The sequence below is a fragment of the Somniosus microcephalus genome, chromosome 2, assembly GCF_052327205.1.
Source record: "Somniosus microcephalus isolate GS21.2 chromosome 2, FLI_Smic_1.0, whole genome shotgun sequence".
Lineage (NCBI taxonomy): Eukaryota > Metazoa > Chordata > Chondrichthyes > Squaliformes > Somniosidae > Somniosus > Somniosus microcephalus.
In genome coordinates this window covers 335,123,421-335,149,490 of record NC_140988.1, presented here as the reverse complement: position 1 = coordinate 335,149,490, position 26,070 = coordinate 335,123,421, and positions in this window count along the sequence as shown.

The window sequence follows — 26,070 nt, the reverse complement described above, 5'->3', positions numbered from 1 at the left end:
GTCATAGTCCTGTCACAAATCAGATAAGGTCATATTCCAGTCACAGATCAGATTAGGTCACAGTCCCATAACAGATCAGATATAGTCATATTCATGTCACGGATCAGATAAGTTCATAGCCTTGTCAGAGATCAGATAAGGTCATATTCCTGTCACAGATCAGATAATATCATATTCCTTTCACAGATCAGATAAGGTCATATTCCAGTCACAGATCAGATTAGGTCACAGTCCCATAACAGATCAGATATAGTCATATTCATGTCACGGATCAGATAAGTTCATAGCCTTGTCAGAGATCAGATAAGGTCATATTCCTGTCACAGACCAGATAATATCATATTCCTTTCACAGATCAGATAAGGTCATATTCCTGTCACAGATCAGATATAGTAATAATCTTGTCACAGGTCAGATAAGATCATATTCTGATCACAGATCAGATAAGATCATATTCCTGTCACAGATCAGCTAAGGTCATATTCCTGTCACAGATCAGCTATAGTCATATTCCTGTCACAGATCAGATAAGGTCATAATCTTGTCACAGGTCTGATAAGATCATATCCTGATCACAGATCAGATAAGATCATATTCCTGTCACAGATCAGCTAAGGTCATATTCCTGTCACAGTTCAGCTATCGTCATATTCCTGACAAAGATCAGATAAGGTCAGAGTCTTGTCGCAGGTCAGATAAGATCATATTCCTGTCACAGATCAGATAAGGTCATTCTTCTGTCACAGATCAGATAAGATCATAGACATGTAACAGATCAGGTATAGTCATATTCCTACACAGATCAGGTAAGATCATTTTCCTGTCACTGAGCAGATAAGGTCATAATCCTGTCACAGGTCATATAAGATCATATTCCTGTCACAGATCAGATAAGGTCATATTCCTGTCACATAACACCTATTGTCATATTCCTGTCACAGATCAGATAATGTCATAGATTTATCACAGGTCAGATATGATCGTATTCCTGTCACAGATCAGATAAGGTCATTTCCCTCTCACAAATCAGATAAGGTCATATTCCAGTTACAGATCAGATAAGGTCATAGTCCCGTAACAGATCAGATATAGTCATATTCCTGTCAAAGATCTGATAAGATCATACCCTTGTCAGAGATCAGATAAGATCATATTCCTGTCACAGTTCAGATAAGATGATAGCCATGTCGCAGGTCAGATAAGATCATATTCCTGTCACAGATCAGATAAGATTATATTCCTGTCACAGATCAGATAAGATTATATTCCTTTCACAGATCAGGTAAGGTCATATTCCTGTCACAGATCAGATGAGGTCATAGACCCATAACAGATCTGCTATAGTCATATTTCTACACAGATCAAATAAGATGATTGTCCTGTCACAAATCAGATAAGGTAATATTCCTGTCACAGATCAGTTATAGTCATATTCCGGTGACAGATCAGATAAGATCATAGTCGTGTCACAGATCAGATAAGCTCATTGACCTGTCGCAGATCAGATAAGGTCATATTCCAGTCACATATCAGATATGGTCATAGAATTGTCACAGGTCAGATAACTTCATATTCCTGTCGCAGATCAGATAAGGTCATATTCCTGTCACAGATCAGATAAGGTAATTTTCCTGTCACTGAGCAGATTAGGTCGTCGACTTGTCACAAATCAGATATGGTCATTGTCTTGTCACAGATCAGATAAGGTCATAGTCTTGTCGCAGGTTAGATAAGTTCATATTCCTGTCACAGATCAGATAAGGTCATAATCCTGTCACAGATCAAATAAGATCATATTCCTGTAGCCAAGTGGGGAAAATGCAGTGAATATTTAAGTCCACTAGATGGCGCGGTTCATTTTCCCCTTTAGTAATTTGAACAAGGAGAAAAGGATTATGGGTAGGACCATGTGATGCCAAAGGAACCTCCCCTTTCTTCACAGCCTCCATTTTCTACATCCAGCATGAGAGATTGCTCTGAGGAGAGCTGTGGTGAATATGACTTTTGAAATGAACTTATTCTGTGTAAAGTACAACTAAAACAGTATTTAGTGCAGCCTAGACATAGTTTTAAAGTGATATTGTTTCCCAAGTCACTCGATACCACGGGGATGCTTGCAGATTGTCCCACCATGTGCTGGTGTTAACACTTGCTAAAATCGTTGTTGAGTCCTTGGGGGCTACGTTGCGAACGAGTTTAATATTCTGTGTTTACTTGTAAGATGTAACAAGGGATAACGGGACATAAGAATGTATTGTACTATTGGTTTTGTTTTGTATAATGATTGTTAGCTAACTAACTAACTGCACCTGTGGTTTGCCTCATGTTCTCTTCTACAGCAAGCCACTGCCGTATTTTATCGACTGTGTTTTCTTGTATTTGCCGTATTTCCGTCTTTTCCATATTTTATACAAATTAAATGTGGTTTTATGTATTTACAACTACATCCTAAGCCTAGAACCCAAGTTATCAATTCAGAATAAAAAACCCCAAAAAAAGAAAGTTTGTGTCCTGTGCTGCTCCATTTCGCCAGGCTACACATTTTGGTACCAGGAGTGGAGTCTGTTAGCTTGGAGTTTCTCAGGCTCGGTAAAGAAAAAATACATAAAATACGGCAGTGGGGGAGGAGCGGTGTGGTGCCAAGTGGACCTGGAGACGGACGGAGAGTGCTGCCTGGGGTTGCTAAGGAGGACCAGACCAGACAAGACGGGATCCAGATGGCGCCAGGACCAATCTGGGAGTGGACCCATCAAGGCACCGAGGAGGGACACCATTGGAGAAGAATCGTCACAGCTGCCATCCCATTCAGTGGCTTTCAGGGACTTGCGAACTGAGTCAAAATGTTAGAGTCTCCTGATGAGGAGGTTGGAGCCCACACTTCGGATGGTGAGGACAATACCTCTAGTGTGGGTGAGGGCAACCGGATAGATGAACTCAAGTCACAGATTTCAGAGTTGAAAAAAAACCATGACCAAGCAATGGCAATTATTGCCACTCTAGGTAATGAGGCAACCAAGTCATATGTGTATGTACCTAGAGAGCGTCAGATCCAACCATTCAGTGGTGAGGTATCTAAAGATAGTCGTTCAGTTGATGAGTTCATTGAAGAGGTTGAAAGTGTACTACGAGCTAGAGATCAGACTCCTGCAGAGCAGGTAGATTTCATTCGATCTTTGTTGAGGGGGGCAGCCCTACAGGAAATTAGGTTATGGTTGGGTGGAGAGTCTAAGCGGCCCAGTGACCTGTTCAGTTACCTAAGGGAGGCTTTCACCGAAAAACGCAGTGAGTCTCAGCTGTTAGAAACTTTCTATGGACGCAAGCAAGAAGAGGGTGAAGATTTCCTAGAATACTCACATGCACTCTCTCAGATTATTAGAGCTGTGGTAAAGCAATCACCAGTGCTGTGCCGAACACAAAACGGGTTGTCAGAAACAGATTTGTTGATGGTGTTAGAGATCCCTCACTCCGGAGAGAGTTGCGCAAGTTTGTACGAGGCAACCCCCAGTCTACCCTGTTTGATGCACGTGAGGAAGCTGTCTTATGGTCCTTAGAAGACCAGCCCTGTAGCACTAAAGTTGCAAAGAGCAAGAATGTAGTGTGTGACAGTACGGGGAGGGATTTTCAGTGTTCTGCCATTGAGGTACCAGGCAGCCAGGCTGTCACTTTACAGGATGTTCTTAAAGTGGTGGCGGAGCAGGGTAAAGCTATCGGGGAACTAACAGAGGCAGTACGGGGTCTTGCTCTACAGAAGGAAAACACTGGTAATGACAAGGTTGGGAAACCTAGAGCCAAGCCTAAGTTCACTGATGAAGGTCAGCCTATTTGCTTTAAGTGTAACGGGGCGGGACACATTGCCAAACAGTGTCCTCAGAAGCACAAGGTAGCAAACACATCCACCGATACCGGCTGGGGTGCAGGAAAACTAGCTCCCTTGATTGCCATGAGCCGGGCAATGCGAGGAAAACCTGCAGGCTCTCAGAACAGTACTTGTATTCGTGACAGATTTCTTGACCGTGCAATAGATAAATGTCCAGTAGTAGATCTCAAGATTGGGGGGGGTTACTGCTAACTGTTTACTGGATACCGGGAGCCAAGTCAGCACTATTACTGAAGGTTTTTTCAGAGAGCACCTACTTGGGAGGGATGAGGATATGCTGTCTACAACCGGGTGGCTTAAGATCACTGCCGCCAATGGGTTGGACATTCCCTACTTGGGCTACCTTGAGTTAGACGTTGAAACTATGGGCATAACCTTACCCGAGTGTGGTTTCCTGGTAGTCAAAGAGCATCAGCAGTCACAGCCTGCAGCACCAGGTCTTATTGGTATGAACATCATCAGCCGATGCAGACAACTAGTTCATGCTGAGTTTGACACTATAGGGGGAAAGTTGGATTCAGATTGGAGGGAAGCATTTCAGCAAGTACAACAGTGTAACATCACTCCAAAGTCATCTTCTGTCCGTGTAGCTGGTAGGGGTTCTGTACATGTGCCTGCGTCTTCCATAGCTACAGTCTATGTAAAGGGACTTAAAACTCAGTCAGGTGACAGCACTAAAATGCTGTTGGAGCCAGGTAACACACCATTGCCCGGTGGCCTGGTAGTTGTCCCCACTCTAGTTGAATCAAAGGGACATTTAATTCCAGTGCAGGTGGTAAATTTCTCTGAGGAGGATGTGTGGTTAAGCCCCAGGACCAGGCTTGGTATTCCGACTCAGGCAGAGTGTGTAGACAAGGACTCCTGTGAGGTGCGATTTCAACGCATCTCCGCTGACACAGAGGAAGTAACTGTTGGCAGAAAAGAAGGACAGATGACAGACCAAGACATTCAGTTGCTTTTGGACAAACTACACATAGGTGGCACACAGGGCCAACAAGCAGAGTTAGGTGCACTTTTAGCCAGGTATTCGGAAGTATTTGCTTTTAAGGATGAGGACCTAGGCTACACTGATAAAGTTGAGCATGAGATTAACTTGGTAGATGACGCATCAGTTACAGAGCCATACCGTCGTATCCCACCTACACTGTACAAAGAGGTGAGGGACCACATCACTAAGCTTCTAAGAAAGCGTGTCATCCAGGAGAGCAATAGTTCATACGCTTCACCCATAGTGGTAGTTCGTAAGACTGATGGAGACATACGACTATGTGTTGACTTTAGGAAACTAAACTCAAAAACCAGATGTGACGCATTTCCTTTGCCCCGCATTGACGAGAGTTTTGATGCCCTTCATGGTGCAAAGTTCTTCTCGACCATTGATCTTGCAAGTGGGTACCACCAGGTTGCTGTTCGTGAAAGTGACAGGCCTAAGACTGCTTTTACAACTCCTTTTGGCCTTTTTGAGTACCTCAGAATGCCTTTTGGTGTACCTCAGAATGCCTTTTGGTGTCTGTAATGGACCTGCGACTTTTCAACGACTTATGCAAGCGACTATGAGAGACTTAGTGTTCCACATCCTATTGGTGTATTTAGATGACATCCTTGTGTTCTCTCAGACCTTCCCGGACCATTTAGAGAGGCTTGAGACAGCTCTAAGACGACTGAAAGAGACAGGCTTGAAAGTAAAGCTTGAAAAGTGTCTGCCTGCAGCAGGAAGTCAGGTTCCTTGGGCATCAAATTTCAGGGGAGGGTATAGGGACAGATCCAGAGAAAATTGCCGCCGTAAAGAAGTGGCAGGTCCCCAGTACAGTCAAAGATCTGAGGTCATTTCTTGGCTTCTGTAGTTATTACAGGAGGTTCGTTGAGGATTTTTCTAAACGAGCTGGCCCTCTCCATGACATAGTCAATGCATGCCTTAGGGAAGACAGCCCAACAAAAGCAAAACGGTTGTTTGAAGGTTCATGGACAGCTGAGTGCCAAGCTGCTTTCGAACAGTTGAAAGAAAAGCTGATCAGTGCTCCAGTGTTAGGTTACGCAGATTTCACTCAGCCTTTCATTGTAGAGACGGATGCCAGTAACCTAGGATTAGGTGCCATCCTCCACCAGCAGCAGGGAGATAGGAAGAGAGTGATAGCATATGCCAGTAGGAGGCTCCGTAATGCTGAAAGAAATGACAGAAACTACAGCAGTATGAAACTAGAGCTCCTCGCCCTCAAATGGGCTGTTTCAGAGAAATTTCGAGGTTACCTTCTAGGTTCCAAGTTCACTGTCATAACAGATAACAACCCCCTGTGTCACCTTTCTACAGCTAAGTTAGGTGCTGTTGAGCAAAGATGGGTGGCTCAGTTAGCTGTTTTTGACTTTGACGTCAAGTACCGCCCAGGCCGCTGTAATGCAGCAGCAGATGCCCTCTCTAGGCAGCCGTTAGCAGGGGAGTCCGAGTCAGACAGTGGGGATGCAGACTATGATGGTTGTGTGGCCATATGTAATGTCATTCACAAGGGAACAGCTCTAGGACCAGACTTAGTGACAGCAGGAGTCAAGTGCTGTAAAGTCAGACAGATCCGTGTTTCGGACGCAGAAGAAAGTACTGAGCGTAGTGAGTCGCAGGGTAACACACCAACACTTCCCGGTTACTCTAAAGAGGAACTACGTAAGTTTCAGGACACAGACCGCACCCTCAGCGTGTTTAGGAAGTTTTGGGGTGAGCAGCGAAAGCCAACTTACAAGGAGAGGTCGCAGTTATCCAAGCTAGTATTATCCACGTTAAAGCAGTGGCACCGTATTTGTGAACAAGATGGCTTGTTGTACCGTGTAATCGAGGATGTCCATGTTGGTGAATGTCACCAGCTACTACTGCCCTCTTGTTTGAAAGAAGTCGTGCTTGAAGGTGTGCATGATCGTATGGGCCATCAGGGAATAGAGCGCACACAGAACCTTTTGAGACAGAGATGTTTTTGGGTTGGGATGTATGAGGATGTGGAACAGTGGATCAAGAAATGCGAGAGGTGTGTTTTGACAAAAATGCCCCACCCCAAGATACATGCCCCTATGAAATCATTTCTAGCCTCCCGGCCCCTTGAAGTAGTTGCTGTAGATTTCACCATGCTGGAACCGGCCTCTGATGGTCGTGAGAATGTGTTAGTGGTGACAGATGTTTTCACTAAATTCACACAAGCCTTCCCTACTCGGGACCAAAAGGCTGATACCACGGCAAAAGTCCTTCTCAAAGAGTGGTTCATGAAGTATGGGGTCCCAGAAAGATTGCATTCAGACAGAGGTCGAAATTTTGAGAGTGAAATCATTGCGAGGTGTGTAAGCTTTATGGTGTAAAGAAAACCCGCACTACCCCACACCACCCGGAAGGAAATGCTCAATGTGAGAGATTCAACAGATCTTTACATGATCTTTTGCGTACACTGCCTCCAGAAAAGAAACGCCGCTGGCCTGAGCACTTATCGGAGTTGGTGTATGCCTACAATGTAACACCCCATGCTACGACTGGCTACTCACCGTACTATCTGCTTTTCGGGGTTCATCCACACCTTCCTGTAGATGCTTTATTAGGTCAGGAGCAAGTGTTAGACAAGAAACATGAGTGGTTGGTTGTCCACCAAGAGCGTTTGAAGGAGGCACATGCAAGGGCAAGAGAGTACACTGAAAAGAAATCAGCTCAAAGAATTGAACTTAACAAAGACAAAGTGTACTGTCCAACCATTGAGGTGGGTCAGCTGGTATACTTATGACACAGGCCTTTGGGTAGGAACAAAATTCAGGATGCTTGGGGTCCTACTGTGTACAGAGTGGTGGAGGTACAGGGCACTACACATGCAGTTGAGCCTTTAGAGGTCGATCCTTTAAAAAGGGTCCATAGAGTTAATCTTAGGCCATGTGTTACCCCTGTCCCTGAGCCTAGGCGGATGAGAACCAAGTCCCCTGTCACCGTACCCCCTGTCACTCTTTTGACAGAATCGTTGCCAGAGCCCTCTGATACTGAGTTTGTTGTGGTAGAGGAAGTCACCTATCCAGAGTTAACTCAGGAGGAAAAAGTAAACAATGATCCTGTTGGTAATGCCCAAGAGGTACAGGAATCAGAGGCTGTTTCTGAGCCAGAGCATTCAGATCCTTCTGAGTGTGGGACTGAGGTTGAGGTATCCATTCCGGCTCCTCGCAGAACTAAAAGAGCCAATGCTGGGGTAAACCCTAACCCGTACCATTTGCCTCAGTCAGCCTGTAATGCAGTCTCACTCAGTCCTGAGGTGTTCTCTCATGTTTTATCTAGTCTGGGTGCTGCATTTTTTCGAGAAGCTGTAAAAGAAGTGAAAAACTGGTGCTAAGTCACCGAGGACGTTGACTTTAAAGCAGGGGAGAATGTAGCCAAGTGGGGAAAATGCAGTGAATATTTAAGTCCACTAGATGGCACGGTTCATTTTCCCCTTTAGTAATTTGAACAAGGAGAAAAGGATTATGGGTAGGACCATGTGATGCCAAAGGAACCTCCCCTTTCTTCACAGCCTCCATTTTCTACATCCAGCGTGAGAGATTGCTCTGAGGAGAGCTGGGGTGAATGTGACTTTTGAAATGAACTTATTCTGTGTAAAGTACGACTAAAACAGTATTTAGTGCAGCCCAGACATAGTTTTAAAGTGATATTGTTTCCCAAATCACTCAATACCACGGGGATGCTTGCAGATTGTCCCACCATGTGCTGGTGTTAACACTTGCTAAAATTGTTGTTGAGTTCTTGGGGGCTACGTTGCGAACGAGTTTAATATTCTGTGTTTTCTTGTAAGATGTAACAAGGGATAACGGGACATAAGAATGTATTGTACTATTGGTTTTGTTTTGTATAATGATTGTTAGCTAACTAACTAACTGCACCTGTGGTTTGCCTCATGTTCTCTTCTACAGCAAGCCACTGCCGTATTTTATCGACTGTGTTTTCTTGTATTTGCCGTATTTCCGTCTTTTCCATATTTTATACAAATTAAATGTGGTTTTATGTATTTACAACTAGATCCTAAGCCTAGAACCCAAGTTATCAATTCAGAATAAAAAACCCCAAAAAAAGAAAGTTTGTGTCCTGTGCTGCTCCATTTCGCCAGGCTACATTCCTGTCACAGATCAGATCAGGTCATATTCCTGTCACAGATGAGCTATAGTCATATTCCTGTCACAGATCAGATAAGATCATTTTCCTCTCACTGATCAGATACGTTCATAGTCCTGTCACAAAACAGATAAGGTCATATTCCAGTCACAGATCAGATAATGTCACAGTCCTGTAACAGATCAGATTTAGTCATATTCCAGCCACAGATCAAATACGACTATAGCCTTGTCAGAGGTCAGCTAAGGTCATTTTCCTATCACTGAGCAGATATGTTCATAGCCTTGTCAGAGATCAGATAAGGTCATATTCCTGTCACAGATCAGGTAAGTTCATATTCCTGTCACAGATCAGATAAGTTCATATTCCTATCATAGATCAGATAAGATCACAATCCTTTCACAAATCAGATAAGGTCATATTCCTGTCACAGATCAGTTATAGTCATATTCCTGTGACAGATCAGATAAGATCATAGTCGTGTCACAGATCAGATAAGGTCATTCACCTGTCGAAGATCAGATAAGGTCATATTCCAGTCACATATCAGATATGGTCATAGATTTGTCACAGTTCATATAAGTTCATATTCCTGTCACAGATCAGATGAGGTCATATTCCTGTCACATATCAGATAAGGTCATTTTCCTGTCACTGAGCAGATTAGGTCATTGACTTGTCACAAATCAGATAAGGTCATTGTCTTGTCACAGATCAGATAAGGTCATATTCCTGTCACAGATCAGATAAGGTCATATTCCTGTCACAGATCAGATACGATCATTGCCTTGTCAGAGATCAGATAAGATCATATTCCTGTCACAGATCAAATGAGGTAACTTTCCTCTCACTGATCATAGAAGGTCATAGTCCTGTCACAAATCAGATAAGGACATATTGCAGTCACAGATCAGATAAGGTCATATTCCTGTCACAGATCAGATAAATTCATAGCCTTGTCAGAGATCAGATAAGATCATAATCCTGTCACGGTCAGATAAGATCATAGCCATGTCGCAGGTCAGATAAGATCATATTCCTGTCACAGATCAGTTAAGATCATTTTCCTCTCACTGATCAGATAAGGTCGTAGTCCTGTCACAAATTAGATAAGGTCGTATTCCAATCACAGATCAGATAAATTCATATTCCTATCACAGATCAGATCAGATCATAGTACTTTCACAGATCAGATAAGGTCATATTCATGTCACAGATCAGATAGTGGCATAGATTTGTCACAGGTGAGATAAGATCATATTCCTGTCACAGGTCAGATAAGGTCATTTTCCTGTCAGTGATCAGATAAGATCATATTCCTGTCACAGATCAGAAAAGTTCATATTCCTATCACAGATCAGATAAGATCACATTCCTTTCACAGATCAGATAAGGTCATATTCCTGTCACAGATCAGATAAGATCATAGCCTTGTCAGAGATCAGATAAGATCATATTCCTGTCACAGATCAGATAAGTTCGTATTCCTGTCACAGATCAGCTATAGTCATATTCCTGTCACAGTTCAGATAAGATTATTTTCCTCTCACTGATCAGGTAAGTTCATAGTCCTGTCACAAATCAGATAAGGTCATATTCCAGTCACAGATCAGATAATGTCACAGTCCTGTAACAGATCAGATATAGTCATATTCCTGTCACAGATCAGATACGATCATAGCCTTGTCAGAGATCAGATAAGGTCATTTTCCTGTCACTAAGCAGATAAGTTCATAGCCTTGTCAGAGATCAGAGGAGGTCATATTCCTGTCACAGATCAGATAAGTTCATATTCCTATCACAGATCAGATAAGATCACATTCCTTTCACAGATCAGATATGGTCATATTCCTGTCACAGATCAGATAAGATCATAGCCTTGTCAGAGATCAGATATGATCATATTCCTGTCACAGATCAGATAAGATCATACTCCTGTCACAGATCAGATAAGTTCGTACTCCTGTCACAGATCAGATTACGTCATATTCCTGTCACAAGTCAGATAAGGTCATATTCCTGTCACAGATCAGATAAGATCATAGTCCTTTCACAAATCTTATTATGTCAGTACCCTGTCACAGATCAGATAAGGTCATAGTCCCGTAGCAGATCAAATACAGTCATATTCCTGTCACAGATCAGATTATGTCATTGTGGTGATTATTCTTTATGTTTAGTAAGAAGTATTGTAATTGGTTGTTTGTTTCCTACCTTGAGATATATGCTGTAAACTCATTGGTAGTTGATGTCATGTGATTTGTGGTGGCCATCTTAAATTCAGTTCTCTACAGCCTTGGTTGGGACTGGGTGTTGAAAGATGTGCTACTGGATTTTTAAAGTTAATAAAGCCTAGATTTAGAAAGGCAAATCTACTCTTTATTTCAATTTATTAACTTTATGTCAGAATGGAGCGATATCTTCAACCGGAACGATTCAATGCTGACCCTAATTCTGCAGGAGTGGATGATAAATGGAAACACTGGTATCATACATTTAAAAACTTTTTGGGTGTGTTGGATCAAGAGTCTCTAAATAAGCTGAATATGCTGATCAACTACATTGCTCCGGATGTGTATAAGTATATTTTGGACTGTGAAACTTACGAATTGGCTATTTCTACATTGGAAAAGATTTTTGTTAAACCAAAGAATGAGGCATTTGCACGTCACCTTCCATCTGCCCGTAGGCAGCAGGTGGGAGAATCTTTGGATACTTATTTACAAGCACTTCGGCGCCTTAGTGCTAACTGTAATTATAAGGCCGTGACGGCAGAAGAATATAAGGAAGAATCGGTATGGGATGCTTTTATTAATGGATTACTGTCTAGATCAATTCATCAGCGGTTGTTAGAAAATAAGACTTTGGATCTCAAGAGTGCTTTCGAGCAAGCCTCTACATTGGATGTGGCTCAGAGAAGTTCGGATTCTTATGCTCTTTTTAATCGGCCTGCGACTGTGGTTTCGGCAGTTCCGGATGAAAAGGAATTATGTGGACTTAATAGGAGTGGTTTACTAGATTCTGAAACAGTTTCTACTTCGGCGGCTGTTGCCTCTAGGATTCAGAAGTGTTATTTTTGTGGGAATGTCCGGCACCCTCGTCTGAAGTGTCCTGCTCGGGAGGCTGTGTGTAGTAAATGCGGCAAGAGAGGTCATTATGCACGTGTTTGTAAATCATCAGGTTCAATTACCTCCTCTGCGACTATACAGCCTTTAGATAGGGCGTTTATTGCATCAATTTCTGCTGCATTTGCTCATGGCCTAAACAAAGCTATAGTTACGGCCCAAGTTAATGGGTTAGAAGTGAAGGCCCTTATAGATACAGGCAGTACCGAGAGTTTTATAAGTCTTCAGTTTGCGAAGGAGAAGCATTTGAAAATTTCACCTGTTACTTATCAGGTGTGTATGGCTCAGACGACTCTCACTTCACAAGTAGCTGGTTGTTGCCTTGTGAAATTGATTCTTCTAGGTAATACGTATACTGATATACGCCTATCTGTTTTGCCTAATCTCTGTGCGGATATTTTGATTGGTCATGATGTGCTTCAATTACACGAGTCTCTCAGTCTTTCGTTTGGAGGGACTAAGCCACCTTTATCTATTTGTGGATTAACCTCTTTATCCATTTCTCCATTATCACTTTTTTCCAATTTGATGCCGGATTGTAAGCAAATTGCTACCAAGTCAAGAAGGTATAGCAGTCAGGATAGAGAATTTATTAATTCTGAAGTTCAACGTCTTTTATTGGAAGGAATCATTGAACTTAGTTGTTCGCCTTGGCGGGCACAGGTAGTTGTCACCACTAACGAGAGACATAAGAAACGAATGGTGATAGACTACTCCCAAACTATTAATAGGTATACTCAATTAGATGCGCACCCTTTGCCTAAGATTGATGAGCTTATCAACAAAGTATCTTAGTATAAGCTTTTTAGCACTATTGACTTAAAGAGTGCTTATCATCAGATTCCTATTGTTAAGAGGGATCAACCATATACGGCCTTTGAGGCTGGCGGAAAGCTGTATCAGTTTTGCCGAATACCATTTGGTGTTACTAATGGTGTTGCTTGTTTTCAATGGGCAATGGATGCTTTTATAAGTGATAACTCTCTCTCTGACACCTTTTCATACTTAGATGACATCACGGTGTGTGGCAAATCAAAGGTGGAGCATGATTCTAATTTAGAAAAATTCCTTCAAGCTGCGGAAAGAGTTGGTTTAACTTTCAATAAAGAGAAGTGTATCTTTTCGACCACTGAGGTAAATCTATTGGGGTATATTATCTCGAGAAACAAGATTAAACCAGATCCAGAACGTCTGCGACCATTGATTGATATACCTTGTCCTACTAATTCTAAGGCTTTGCAACAAGTTGTTGGACTGTTTTCTTATTATTCTAATTGGATTGCAAATTTTTCACAGAAGATCCGGCCCCTTATTCAGGTTACGACATATCCTCTATCATGGGAGGCCAGGACGTGTTTTGATAATTTTAAAAAGGATATCCTTGGAGCAGTTGTGCATTCTATTGATGAGCAGGTTCCCTTTGTGATTGAGACGGACGCTTCTGATTTTGCAATTGGGGCTACTCGGAACCAAAATGGAAGACCTGTGGCCTTTTTCTCACGTACCTTGAACAAGTGTGAAAAAAGACATTCTTCAATAGAGAAAGAGGCGTATGCAATAGTAGAAGCACTGCGTAAATGGAGACATTATTTATCGGGGTGACATTTTACGTTGGTAACTGACCAAAAATCTGTGTCCTTTATGTTTGATGTCAAACATTTTGGAAAGATCAAGAATGATAAAATAATGAGGTGGATGATTGAGTTGGCATGCTACCATTTTGATATAGTTTATCGTCCAGGGAAGGATAATGTTGCTGCTGATGCGCTGTCGAGGGCTTATTGTTCTGTGATTCACGGAGATACGCTTATTAATCTTCACAATGCCTTATGCCATCCTGGGGTTACGAGGATGATACACTTCGTACGCAGTAAGAATTTGCCCTTTTCAGTTGAAGACGTCAAGCGGATGACTTCATCATGTTCTATCTGTGCTCGGTGTAAACCGAATTTCTTTAAGCCTCAAACGAGCTCATCTTATAAAGGCTACTTCTCCTTTTGAACGTTTGAGCGTTGATTTTAAGGGGCCTCTTCCTTCAACGACTCAAAATCGATATATATTTACTGTTGTGGATGAGTTTTCAAGGTTCCCTTTTGCTTTTCCTTGCGCAGATGTATCAGCTGCTACAGTTATCAAATGTCTGACTCAACTTTTTGTCATTTTTGGGATGCCTGCGTATATCCATTCGGATCAGGGAAGTTCTTTTATGTCTTCCCAGTTGAAGGAATACCTTCAGAGTCAGGGAATCTCTACTAGTAGAACTACCCCGTATAATCCCCAGGGTAATGGACAGTGTGAACGATACAATGGGGTGATCTGGAAGGCAGTTATGTTGGCTTTGACATCCCGGAACCTTAAGAATACACAGTGGGAAATGGTACTGCCTGATGCCCTGCATTCCATTAGATCATTGCTTTCAACGGCTACTAATGTGACCCCCCATGAAAGGCTCTTTAACTATCCGCAGAGATCTACTACGGGATATTCGGTACCTTCATGACTTACTATGCAGGGACCTGTGCTGCTTCGACGCCATGTTAGATTGTCAAAATATGATCCTTTAGTGGAGGAGGTGGAGCTGTTGGAGGCAAATTCCCAATAAGCTCATATTCGATTTCAAGATGGGAAAGAAAGTACTGTTTCAATTAAAGACTTGGCTCCTTGTGGTGGCCAGCCCTCTTCTGAGGATATTAACAATAGTCATGATTCAGATAATGTGGATGTCGTTACAGATACTACGAATATTTCCAATCCTATTGCAGATAATTACACTTCTATTAGTCAGCCTTCGATGGATGTTCATGACCGTCCCAGTTTACCTCCTGATGGGATTTCCAATCCGGAAACCGTTGATAATTGGGATATGGATAGCCTTCCTGCAGAAGATACTTCTGTGTCTCCTGGTGTGGGAGGGCAAGGAATTTCACCAGGGTTAAGAAGGTCGACACGAATAAGATACCCGGTCGACCGACTGAAAATGGACTTTTAAATTGATAGTAATGTTTTAAAATTGTTGAAATATTATATTTGTATTGTTTTAGTTGTAAATAATTAATTATAAATTGTAAAGGTTATTTAGGTTGGAGTATATTTTAAAAGGAGGGGTGAATATGGTGATTATTCTTTATGTTTAGTAAGAAGTATTGTAATTGGTTGTTTAACTACCTGAGATATATGCTGTCAACTCATTGGTAGTTGATGTCATGTGATTTGTGGTGGCCATCTTAAATTCAGTTCTCTACAGCCTTGGTTGGGACTGGGTGTTGAAAGATGTGCTACTGGATTTTTAAAGTTAATAAAGCCTAGATTTAGAAAGGCAAATCTACTCTTTTTATTTCAGTCATAGACACATAACAGATCAGATTTAGTCATATTCCTACACAGATCAGATAAGGTCAACATCTTGTCACAGATCAGATATAGTAACAGACATGTCACAGATAAGGCCAGGTCATATTCCTGTCACAGGTCAGATAAGGTCATATTCTTGTCACGGATCAGATATATTCATAGTCCTGTCACAGATCAGATATAGTCATATCCCTGTCACAGATCAGATACGATCATAGCCTTGTCAGAGAACAGGTAAGGTCATATTCCTATCACAAATCAGATAAGATCACATTCCTTTCACAGATCAGATAATGTCATAGTCCTGTCACAGGTCAGATAAGATCATAGCCTTGTCAGAGATCAGATAAGATCATACTCCTGTCACAGATCAGATAAGTTCGTATTCCTGTCACAGATCAGATTAGGTCATATTCCTGTCACAAGTTAGATAAGGTCATATTCCTGTCACAGATCAGATAAGATCATAGTCGTGTCACAAATCTTATAATGTCAGTACCCTGTCACAGATCAGATAAGGTCATATTCCTGTCACAGATCAGATACGATCATTGCCTTGTCAGAGATCAGATAAGATCATATTCCTGTCACAGATCAAATGAGGTAATTTTCCTCTCACTGATCATATAAGGTCATAGTCCTGTCACAAATCAGATAAGGACATATTGCAGTCACAGATCAGATAAGGTTATATTCCTGTCACAGGTCAGATAAGTTCATAGCCTTGTCAGAGATCAGATAAGATCATAATCCTGTCACGGTCAGATAAGATCATAGCCATGTCGCAGGTCAGATAAGATCATATTCCTGTCACAGATCAGTTAAGATCATTTTCCTCTCACTGATCAGATAAGGTCGTAGTCCTGTCACAAATTAGATAAGGTCGTATTGCAATCACAGATCAGATAAATTCATATTCCTATCACAGATCAGATTAGATCATAGTACTTTCACAGATCAGATAAGGTCATATTCATGTCACAGATCAGATAAGGTCATAGATTTGTCACAGGTCAGATAAGATCATATTCCTGTCACAGGTCAGATAAGATCATATTCCTGTCACAGATCAGATAAGTTCATAATGCTGTCAGAGATAAGATAAGATCATATTCCTGTCACAGATCAGATAATGTCATAATCCTGTCACAGATCAGATAAGATCATATTCCTGTCACAGGTCAGATCAGATCATAGCCATGTCGCAGCTCAGATATGATCATATTCCTGTCACAGATCAGATAAGTTCATTTTCCTCTCACTGATCAGATAAGGTTGTAGTCCTGTCACAATTTAGATAAGGTCATATTCCAGTCACAGATCAGATAAGTTAATATTCCTATCACAGATCAGATAAGATCATAGTCCTTTCACAGATCAGATAAGGTCATAATCTTGTCACAGTTCAGATAAGATCATATTCCGATCACAGATCAGATAAGATCATGTTCCTTTCGCAGATCAGCTAATGTCATATTCCTGGCACAGATCAGCTATAGTCATATTCCTGTCACAGATCAGATAAGGTCAGAGTCTTGTCGCAGGTCAGATGAGAACATATTTCTGTCACAGTTCAGATAAGGTCATTGTTCTGTCACAGATCAGATAAGATCATAGACATGTAACAGATCAGGTATAGTCATATTCCTACACAGATCAGATAAGGTCATTTTCCTGTCACTGGGCAGATTAGGTCATAGACTTGTCACAAATCAGATAAGGTCATATTCCTGTCACAGATCAGATAAGGTCATTGACCTGTCACAGATCAGATAAGGTCATATTCCTGTCACAGATCAGATAAGGTCATAATCCTGTCACAGATCAGATAATATCATATTCCTGTCACAGATCAGATCAGGTCATATTCCTGCCACATATCACCTATTGTCATATTCCTGTCACAGATCAGATAATGTCATAGATTTATCACAGGTCAGATAAGATTGTATTCCTGTCACAGTTCAGATAAGGTCATTTCCCTCTCACTGATCAGATAAGGTCATAGTCCTCTCACATGTCAGATAAGGTCATATTCCAGTTACAGATCAGATAAGGTCATAGTTCTGTAACAGATCAGATATAGTCATATTCCTGTCAAATATCTGATAAGATCATACCCTTGTCAGAGATCAGATAAGATCATATTCCTGTCACAGATCAGACAAGATGATAGCCATGTCGCAGGTCAGATAAGATAATATTCCTGTCACAGATCAGATAAGATTATATTCCTTTCACAGATCAGGTAAGGTCATATTCCTGTCACAGATCAGAAGCGGTCATAGACCCATAAAAGATCAGCTATAGTCATATTTCTACACAGATCAGATAAGGTCATTGTCCTGTCACAAATTAGATAAGGTAATATTCCTGTCACAGATCAGTTATAGTCATATTCCTGTGAGAGATCAGATAAGATCATAGTCGTGTCACAGATCAGATAATGTCACTTACCTGTCGCAGATCAGATAAGGTCATATTCCAATCACATATCAGATATGGTCATAGACTTGTCACAGTTCAGATAAGTTCAGATTCCTGTCACAGATCAGATGAGGTCATATTCCTGTCACATATCAGATAAGGTCATTTTCCTGTCACTGAGCAGATTAGGTCATCGACTTGTCACAACTCAGATCAGGTCATTGTCCTGTCACAGATCAGATAAGGTCCTAGTCTTGTCGCAGGTCAGATAAGATCATATTCCTGTCACAGTTCAGATAAGGTCATATTCCTGTCACAGATCAGATAAGGTCATAATCCTGTCACAGGTCAAATAAGATCATATTCCTGTCACAGATCAGATGAGGTCATATTCCTGTCACAGTTCAGCTATAGTCATATTCCTGTCACAGATCAGATAAGATAATTTTCCTCTCACTGATCAGATAAGTTCATAGTCCTGTCACAAATCAGATAAGGTCATATTCCAGTCACAGATCAGATAAGGACATAGTCTTGTCAAAGATCAGAGAAGGACATAGACCTTTCAAAGATCAGATAAGATCATAGTCCTGTCACAGAACATATATAATAATATTCCTCTCACAGGTCAGATAAGTTCATAATCCTGTCACAGATCAGATAAGGTCATATTCCTGCCACAGGTTAGATATAGTCATTTTCCTGTCACAGATCAGGTAAGATCATGGTCTTGTCACAGATCAGATAAGGTCATATTCCTGTCACAGATCAGATAAGGTCATATTCCTGTCACAGATCAGATAAGATCATAGCCTTGTAAGAGATCAGATAAGATCATATTCCTGTCAGAGATCAGATAAGTTCATAGTCTTGTCACAGATCAGATAATGTCATATGTCTGTCGCAGATCAGATAAGGTCATAGTCCTGTCACAGATCAGCTATAGTCATATTCCTGTCACAGAGCAAATAAGGTCATATTACAGTCACAGATCAGATAAGGTCATAAATTTGTCGCAGGACAGATAAGATCATATTCCTGTCACAGTTCAGAAAAGATCTTTTTCCTCTCACTGATCTGATAAGGTCATAGTCCTGTCACAAATCAGATAAGATCATATTCCAGTCACAGTTCAGATCAGATCACAGTCCCGTAACAGATCAGATATAGTCATATTCCTGTCACAGATCAGATAAGTACTGCCTTGTCAGAGATCAGGTAAGATCATATTCCTGTCAGAGATAAGATAAGGTCATAGTCTTGTCACAGATCTGATATAGTCATAGTCCTGTCACAGATCAGTTAAGATCATGGTCTTGTCACAGATCAGATAAGGTCATATTTCAGTCACAGAACAGATAAGATCATATTCCTGTCACAGATCAGATAAGGTCATAATCCTGTCACAGATCAGATAAGATCATATTCCTGTCACAGTTCAGATAAGGTCATATTCCTGTCACAGATCAGCTATAGTCATATTCCTGTCACAGATCAGATAAGTTCATATTCCTGTCACAGGTCAGATAATGTCATTTCCTGTCACTGAGCAAGTTAGGTCATAGATTTGTCACAAATTAGATAAGGTCATATTCTTGTCACAGATCAGATAAGTTCATAATCCTGTCACAGATCTGGTAAGATCATACCCTTGTCAGAGATCAGATAAGATCATATTCCTGTCACGGTCAGTTAAGATCATAGCCATGTCGCAGGTCAGATAAGATCATATTCCTGTCACAGATCAGTTAAGATCATTTCCCTCTCACTGATCAGATAAGGTCGTAGTCCTGTCACAAATTAGATAAGGTCATATTCCAATCACAGATCCGATAAGTTCATATTCCTATCACAGATCAGATAAGATCGTAATACTTTCACAGATTAGATAAGGTCATATTCCTGTCACAGATCAGATAAGGTCATATTCCTGTCACAGATCAGATAAGGTCATATTCCTGTCACAGATCAGATAAGATCATACCCTTGTCAGAGATCAGATAAGATCATATTCCTGTCACAGGTCAGATAAGATCATAGTCATGTCGCAGGTCAGATTAGATCATTTTCCTTTCACTGATCAGATACGGTCGTAGTCCTGTCACAAATTAGATAAGGTCGTATTCCAGTCACAGATCAGATAAGTTCATATTCCTATCACAGATCAGATAAGATCATAGTCCTTTCACAGATCAGATAAGGTCATATTCCTGTCACAGACGAGATATATTCATAGTCCTGTCACAGATCAGATATGGTCATATTCCTGTCTGATCAGATAAGATCATAGTCTTGTCAAATCAGATAAGATCATAGTCCTGTCAGAACAGATACAGTAATATTCTTCTCACAGATGAGTTAAGGTCATATTCCTGTCACAGATCAGATAAGTTCATAATCCTTTCATGGATCAGATAAGATCATATTCCTGTCACAGATCAGATAAGGTCATTTTCCTGTCACTGGGCAGATTAGGTCATAGACTTGTCACAAATCAGATAAGGTCATATTCCTGTCACAGATCAGATAAGATCATATTCCTGTCACAGATCAGATAAGGCCATATTCCAGTCACAGATCAGCTATAGTCATATTCCTGTCACAGATGAGATAAGGTCATAATCTTGTCACAGATCGGATAAGGTCATAGTCTTGTCACAGTTCAGATAAGTTCATATTCCTGTCACAGATCAGATAAGATCATATTCCTGTCCCAGATCAGCTAAGGTCATATTCCCATCACAGATCAGCAATAGTCATATTCCTGTCACAGATGAGATAAGGTCATAGTCTTGTTGCAGGTCAGATAAGATCATATTCCTGTCACAGATCAAATAAGATAATTTTCCTCTCACTGATCAGATAAGGTCATAGTCCTGTCACAAATCAGATAAGGTCATATACCAGTCACAGATCAGGTAAGGTCACAGTCCTGTAACAGATCAGATATTGTCATATTCCTGTCACAGATTAGATACTATCACAGTCTTGTCAGAGATCAGATAAGATCATACTCCTGTCACAGATCAGATAATATCATATTCCTTTCACAGTTCAGATAAGGTCATATTCCTGTCACAGATCAGATAAGGTCATATTCCTGTCACAGATCAGATAAGATCATATTCCTGTCACAGATCAGATAAGGTCATAGTCTTGTCACAGATCAGGATTATTACCTGAGCCAAGAGCGAATTTGGCTAGGACAAATAAAATTAGAGAGTTAAATGCGTGGCTCAAAGGCTGGTGCTGGAGAAATGGGTTTTGCTTCCTGGGACACTGGCACCAGTACTGGGGCAGGAGGGAGCTGTTCCGTTGGGACGGGCTTCACTTGGTCAGTGCTGGGCCTGGCAGATCATATAACTAGGGCTGTAGAGAGGGCTTTAAACTGACCAGTGTGGGGGAGGTTCCTAGAGAGCAAATAATAAAAATGACAACAGAGAAGGTCATAGACTTAGGTAGCAGTGGGGAAATTAAAAACCAGAGCGTGTCAGGAAGGGGCAGAAGGTATGGAGTAAAAGGTAAAGTAATAAAAAGGGCAAAAGCAGGAACTAAGTGTCACAAAACATATTTGAAAGTTCTCTATCTGAATGCACGTAGCATTCGTAACAAAATAGACGAGTTAATGGCACAAATAACTACATATGGGTATGATCTTGTGGCCATTACAGAAACATGGCTGCAGGGTGACAATGCCTGGGAATTAAACATACCAGGTTATTTAACGATCAGGAAGGACAGGCAGGAAGGAAGGGGAGGTGGGGTGGCTATGCTAATAAAGGAAGGAATCACTGTAATACAGAGAAATGATATTGGGTCAAAAGATCAGGATAATGAAACAGTTTGGGTGGAGATAAGAAATAATAAGAGGAAAGAAACACTAGTGGGCGTAGTCTATAGGCCTCCGAACAGTTACAACTCTGTTGGACGGAATATCAATCAGGAAATAGTTGAGGTTTGTAATAAGGGAACATCTATAATTATGGGGAATTTTAACTATCATATTAATTGGACAAATCAAATTGGGCAGGGCTGCCTTGAGGATGAGTTCATTGAGTGTATTAGGGATGGGTTTCTTGAGCAGTATGTAACTGAACCGACCAGGGGGCAAGCAACCTTAGATCTGGTCCTGTGTAACGAGACGGGATTAATTAAAAATGTCCTAGTAAAGGATCCCCTTGGAATGAGTGACCATAACATGGTTGAATTCCATATTCAATTAGAGGGTGAGAAGGTTGGATCTCAAACAAGCGTGCTAAGCTTGAATAAAGGAGACTATGAAGTTATGAGAGCGGAATTGAGTAGAGTGGATTGGGAAAATAGATTAAAGGGTAAGACGATACATGATCAGTGGTGTACATTTAAGGAGTTATTTTACAACTTCCATAAAAAATATATTCCACTGAGAAGAAAAGGGTGTAAAAGAAAAGACAGCCATCCGTGGCTAAGTAAAGAAATTAAGGATAGTATTCAACTAAAAACAAGGGCATATAAGGTAGCCAAATCTAGTGGGAGGATAGAGGATTGGGAAAACTTTAAAAGACAGCAAAAAATAACAAAAAGATTGATTAAGAAAGGGAAGATAGATTATGAAAGTAAATTAGCAAATAATATAAAAACAGATTGTAAGAGTTTTTATAGTTATATAAAAAGAAAAAGGGTGGCTAAAGTAAATATTGGTCCCTTAGAGGATGAGACCGGGAAATTAATGGTGGGAAATACGGAGATGGCAAAAACACTGAATTAATATTTTATATCAGTCTTTACAGTAGAAGACACTAAGAATATCCCAACACTGGACAAACAGGGGGCTAAAGGGGGGGGGAGGAGCTAAACACGATCAAAATCACTAAGGGAGTGGTACTCGGTAAAATAATGGGACTCAAGGCGGATAAATCACCTGGACCTGATGGCTTACATCCTAGGGTCTTGAGGGAAGTGGCGGTAGGGATTGTGGATGCATTGGTAATAATTTTCCAAAACTTCCTAGACTCAGCAAAGGTCCCGGCAGACTGGAAAACTGCTAATGTAACACCCTTATTTAAAAAGGGCAGTAGACAGAAGGCTGGAAACTATAGACTGGTTAGCCTAACATCTGTGGTTGGTAAAATTTTGGAGTCCATTATTAAGGAGACAGTAACAGGACATTTGGATAATTATAAGTTAACAGGACAAAGTCAGCATGGTTTTATGAAGGGGAAGTCATGTTTGACAAATTTGCTGGAGTTCTTTGAGGAAGTAACATATAGGGTGGATAAAGGGGAACCAGTGGACGTAGTGTATTTAGACTTCCAAAAGGCATTTGACAAGGTGCCACACAAAAGATTATTGCTTAAGATAAAAAAATCACGGGATTGGGGGTAATATTCTGGCATGGATAGAGGATTGGCTATCTAACAGAAGGCAAAGAGTTGGGATAAATGGTTCATTCTCAGACTGGCAATCAGTAACAAGTGGTGTTCCGCAGGGGTCAGTGCTAGGTCCCCAACTCTTTACAATCTATATTAACGATTTGGAGGAGGGGACCGAGTGTAACATATCAAAGTTTGCAGATGATACTAAGATGGGAGGGAAAGTAGTGAGTGAGGAGGACATAAAAAACCTGCAAGGGGACATAGACAGGCTAAGTAAGTGGGCAGAGATTTGGCAGATGGAATACAATACTGGAAAGTGTGAGGTTATGCACTTTGGCAGGAAAAATCGTAGAGCAAGTTATTATCTTAATGGCAAGAAACTTGAAAGTACTGAAGTACAAAGGGATCTGGGGGTCCTGGTGCACGAAACTCAAAAGGTTAGTATGCAGGTGCAGCAAGTGATTAAGAAGGCCAATGGAATGTTGGCATTCATTGCTAGGGGGATTAAATATAAAAATAGGGAGGTATTGCTTCAGTTGTACAAGGTATTGGTGAGACCGCACCTGGAATACTGCATACAGCTTTGGTGTCCATACTTAAGGACATACTTGCTCTCGAGTCAGTACAAAGAAGGTTCACTCGGTTAATCCCGGGGATGAGGGGATGGACATATGAGGAGAGGTTGAGTAGATTGGGACTCTACTCATTGGAGTTCAGAAGAATGAGAGGCAATCTTATTGAAACATATAAGATTGTGAAGGGTGGATGTGGGGAGGATGTTCCCGATGATAGGTGAAACTAGAAATAGGGGGCATAGTCTTAGAATAAGGGGCTGCTCTTTCAAAACTGAGATGAGGAGAAACTATTTCACTCAGAGGGTGGTAGGTCCATGGAATATGCTGCCCCAAAAAGCTGTAGAAGCTACGTCATTACATAAATTTAAAACAGAAATAGGCAGTTTCCTAGAAGTAAAGGGAATTAAGGGTTACGGGGAGTGGGCAGGAATTTGGACATGAGTCTAGGTTCGGATCGGTCATGGCCCTGTGGGTAGTGGAGCGGGCCCAGGGGCAGTGTAGCCTGATCCTGCTCCTATTGCGTGTGTCTAATTCTGTTAGATTCAGGAGATGGTTCTGTGATAGTAGATTGGCGGTTAGGATCAGATCAGCCATGATCTTATTGAATGGTGGAGCAGGCTCGAGGGGCCGATTGGCCTACTCCTGCTCCTATTTCTTATGTTCTTATGTTATGTTCTTATAAGGTCATAGTCTTGTCACAGGTCAGATAAGATCATATTCCTGTCACAGATCAGATAAGGACATATACCTGTCACAGATCAGATAAGTTCATATTCCTGTCAGAGATCAGATAAGATCATATTCCTGTCACAGATCAGATAAGGTCATAGTCTTGTCTCAGGTCAGCTAAGATCATATTCCTGTCACAGATCAAATAAGGTAATTTTCCTCTCACCGATCAGATAAGGTCATAGTCCTGTCACAAATCAGATAAGGTCATATTCCAGTCACAGATCAGATTAGGTCACAGTCCCATAACAGATCAGATATAGTCATTTTCCTGTCACAGATCAGATAAGTTCATAGCCTTGTCAGAGATCAGATAAGGTCATATTTCTGTCACAGATCAGATAAGGTCATATTCCTGTCACAGTTCAGCTATAGTCATATTCCTGACAAAGATCAGATAAGATCAGAGTCTTGTCGCAGATCAGATAAGATCATATTCCTGTCACAGATCAGATAAGGTCATTCTTCTGTCACAGATCAGATAAGATCATAGACATGTAACAGATCAGGTATAGTCATATTCCTACACAGATCAGGTAAGGTCATTTTCCTGTCGCTGAGCAGATTACGTCATAGACTTGTCACAAATCAGATAAGGGCATATTCTTGTCACAGATCTGATAAAGTCATTGACCTGTCACAGATCAGATAAGGTCATATTCCTGTCACAGATCAGATAAGGTCATATTCCTGTCACAGATCAGTAACGATCATAGCCTTGTCAGAGATCAGATAAGGTCATTTTCCTGTCACTGAGCAGCTGAGTTCATAGCCTTGTCAGAGATCAGATAAGGTCATATTCCTGTCACAGATCAGATAAGTTCATATTCCTATCACAGATCAGATAAGATCACATTCCTGTCACAGATCAGATATGGTCATATTCCTGTCACAGATCAGATAAGATCATACTCCTGTCACAGATCAGATAAGTTCGTACTCCTGTCACAGATCAGATTACGTCATATTCCTGTCACAAGTCAGATAAAGTCATATTCCTGTCACAGATCAGATAAGATAATAGTCCTTTCACAAATCTTATTATGTCAGTACCCTGTCACAGATCAGATAAGGTCATAATCCCACAGCAGATCAAATACAGTCATATTCCTGTCACAGATCAGATTATGTCATAGACACATAACAGATCAGATTTAGTCATATTGCTACACAGATCAGATAAGATCAACATCTTGTCACAGATCAGATATAGTCACAGACATGTCTCAGATAAGGCCAGGTTATATTCCTGTCACAGGTCAGATAAGGTCATATTCTTGTCACAGATCAGATATATTCATAGTCCTGTCACAGATCAGGTATAGTCATATTCGTGTATGCAGATCAGATAAGGTCATATTCCTGCCACAGATCAGATAGCGTTATATTCCTGTCACAGATCAGATAAGGACATAGTTTTGTCAAAGATCAGGAAAGGACATAGACCTTTCAAAGATCAGATAAGATCATAGTCCTGTCACAGAACATATATAATAATATTCCTCTCACAGATAAGATAAGT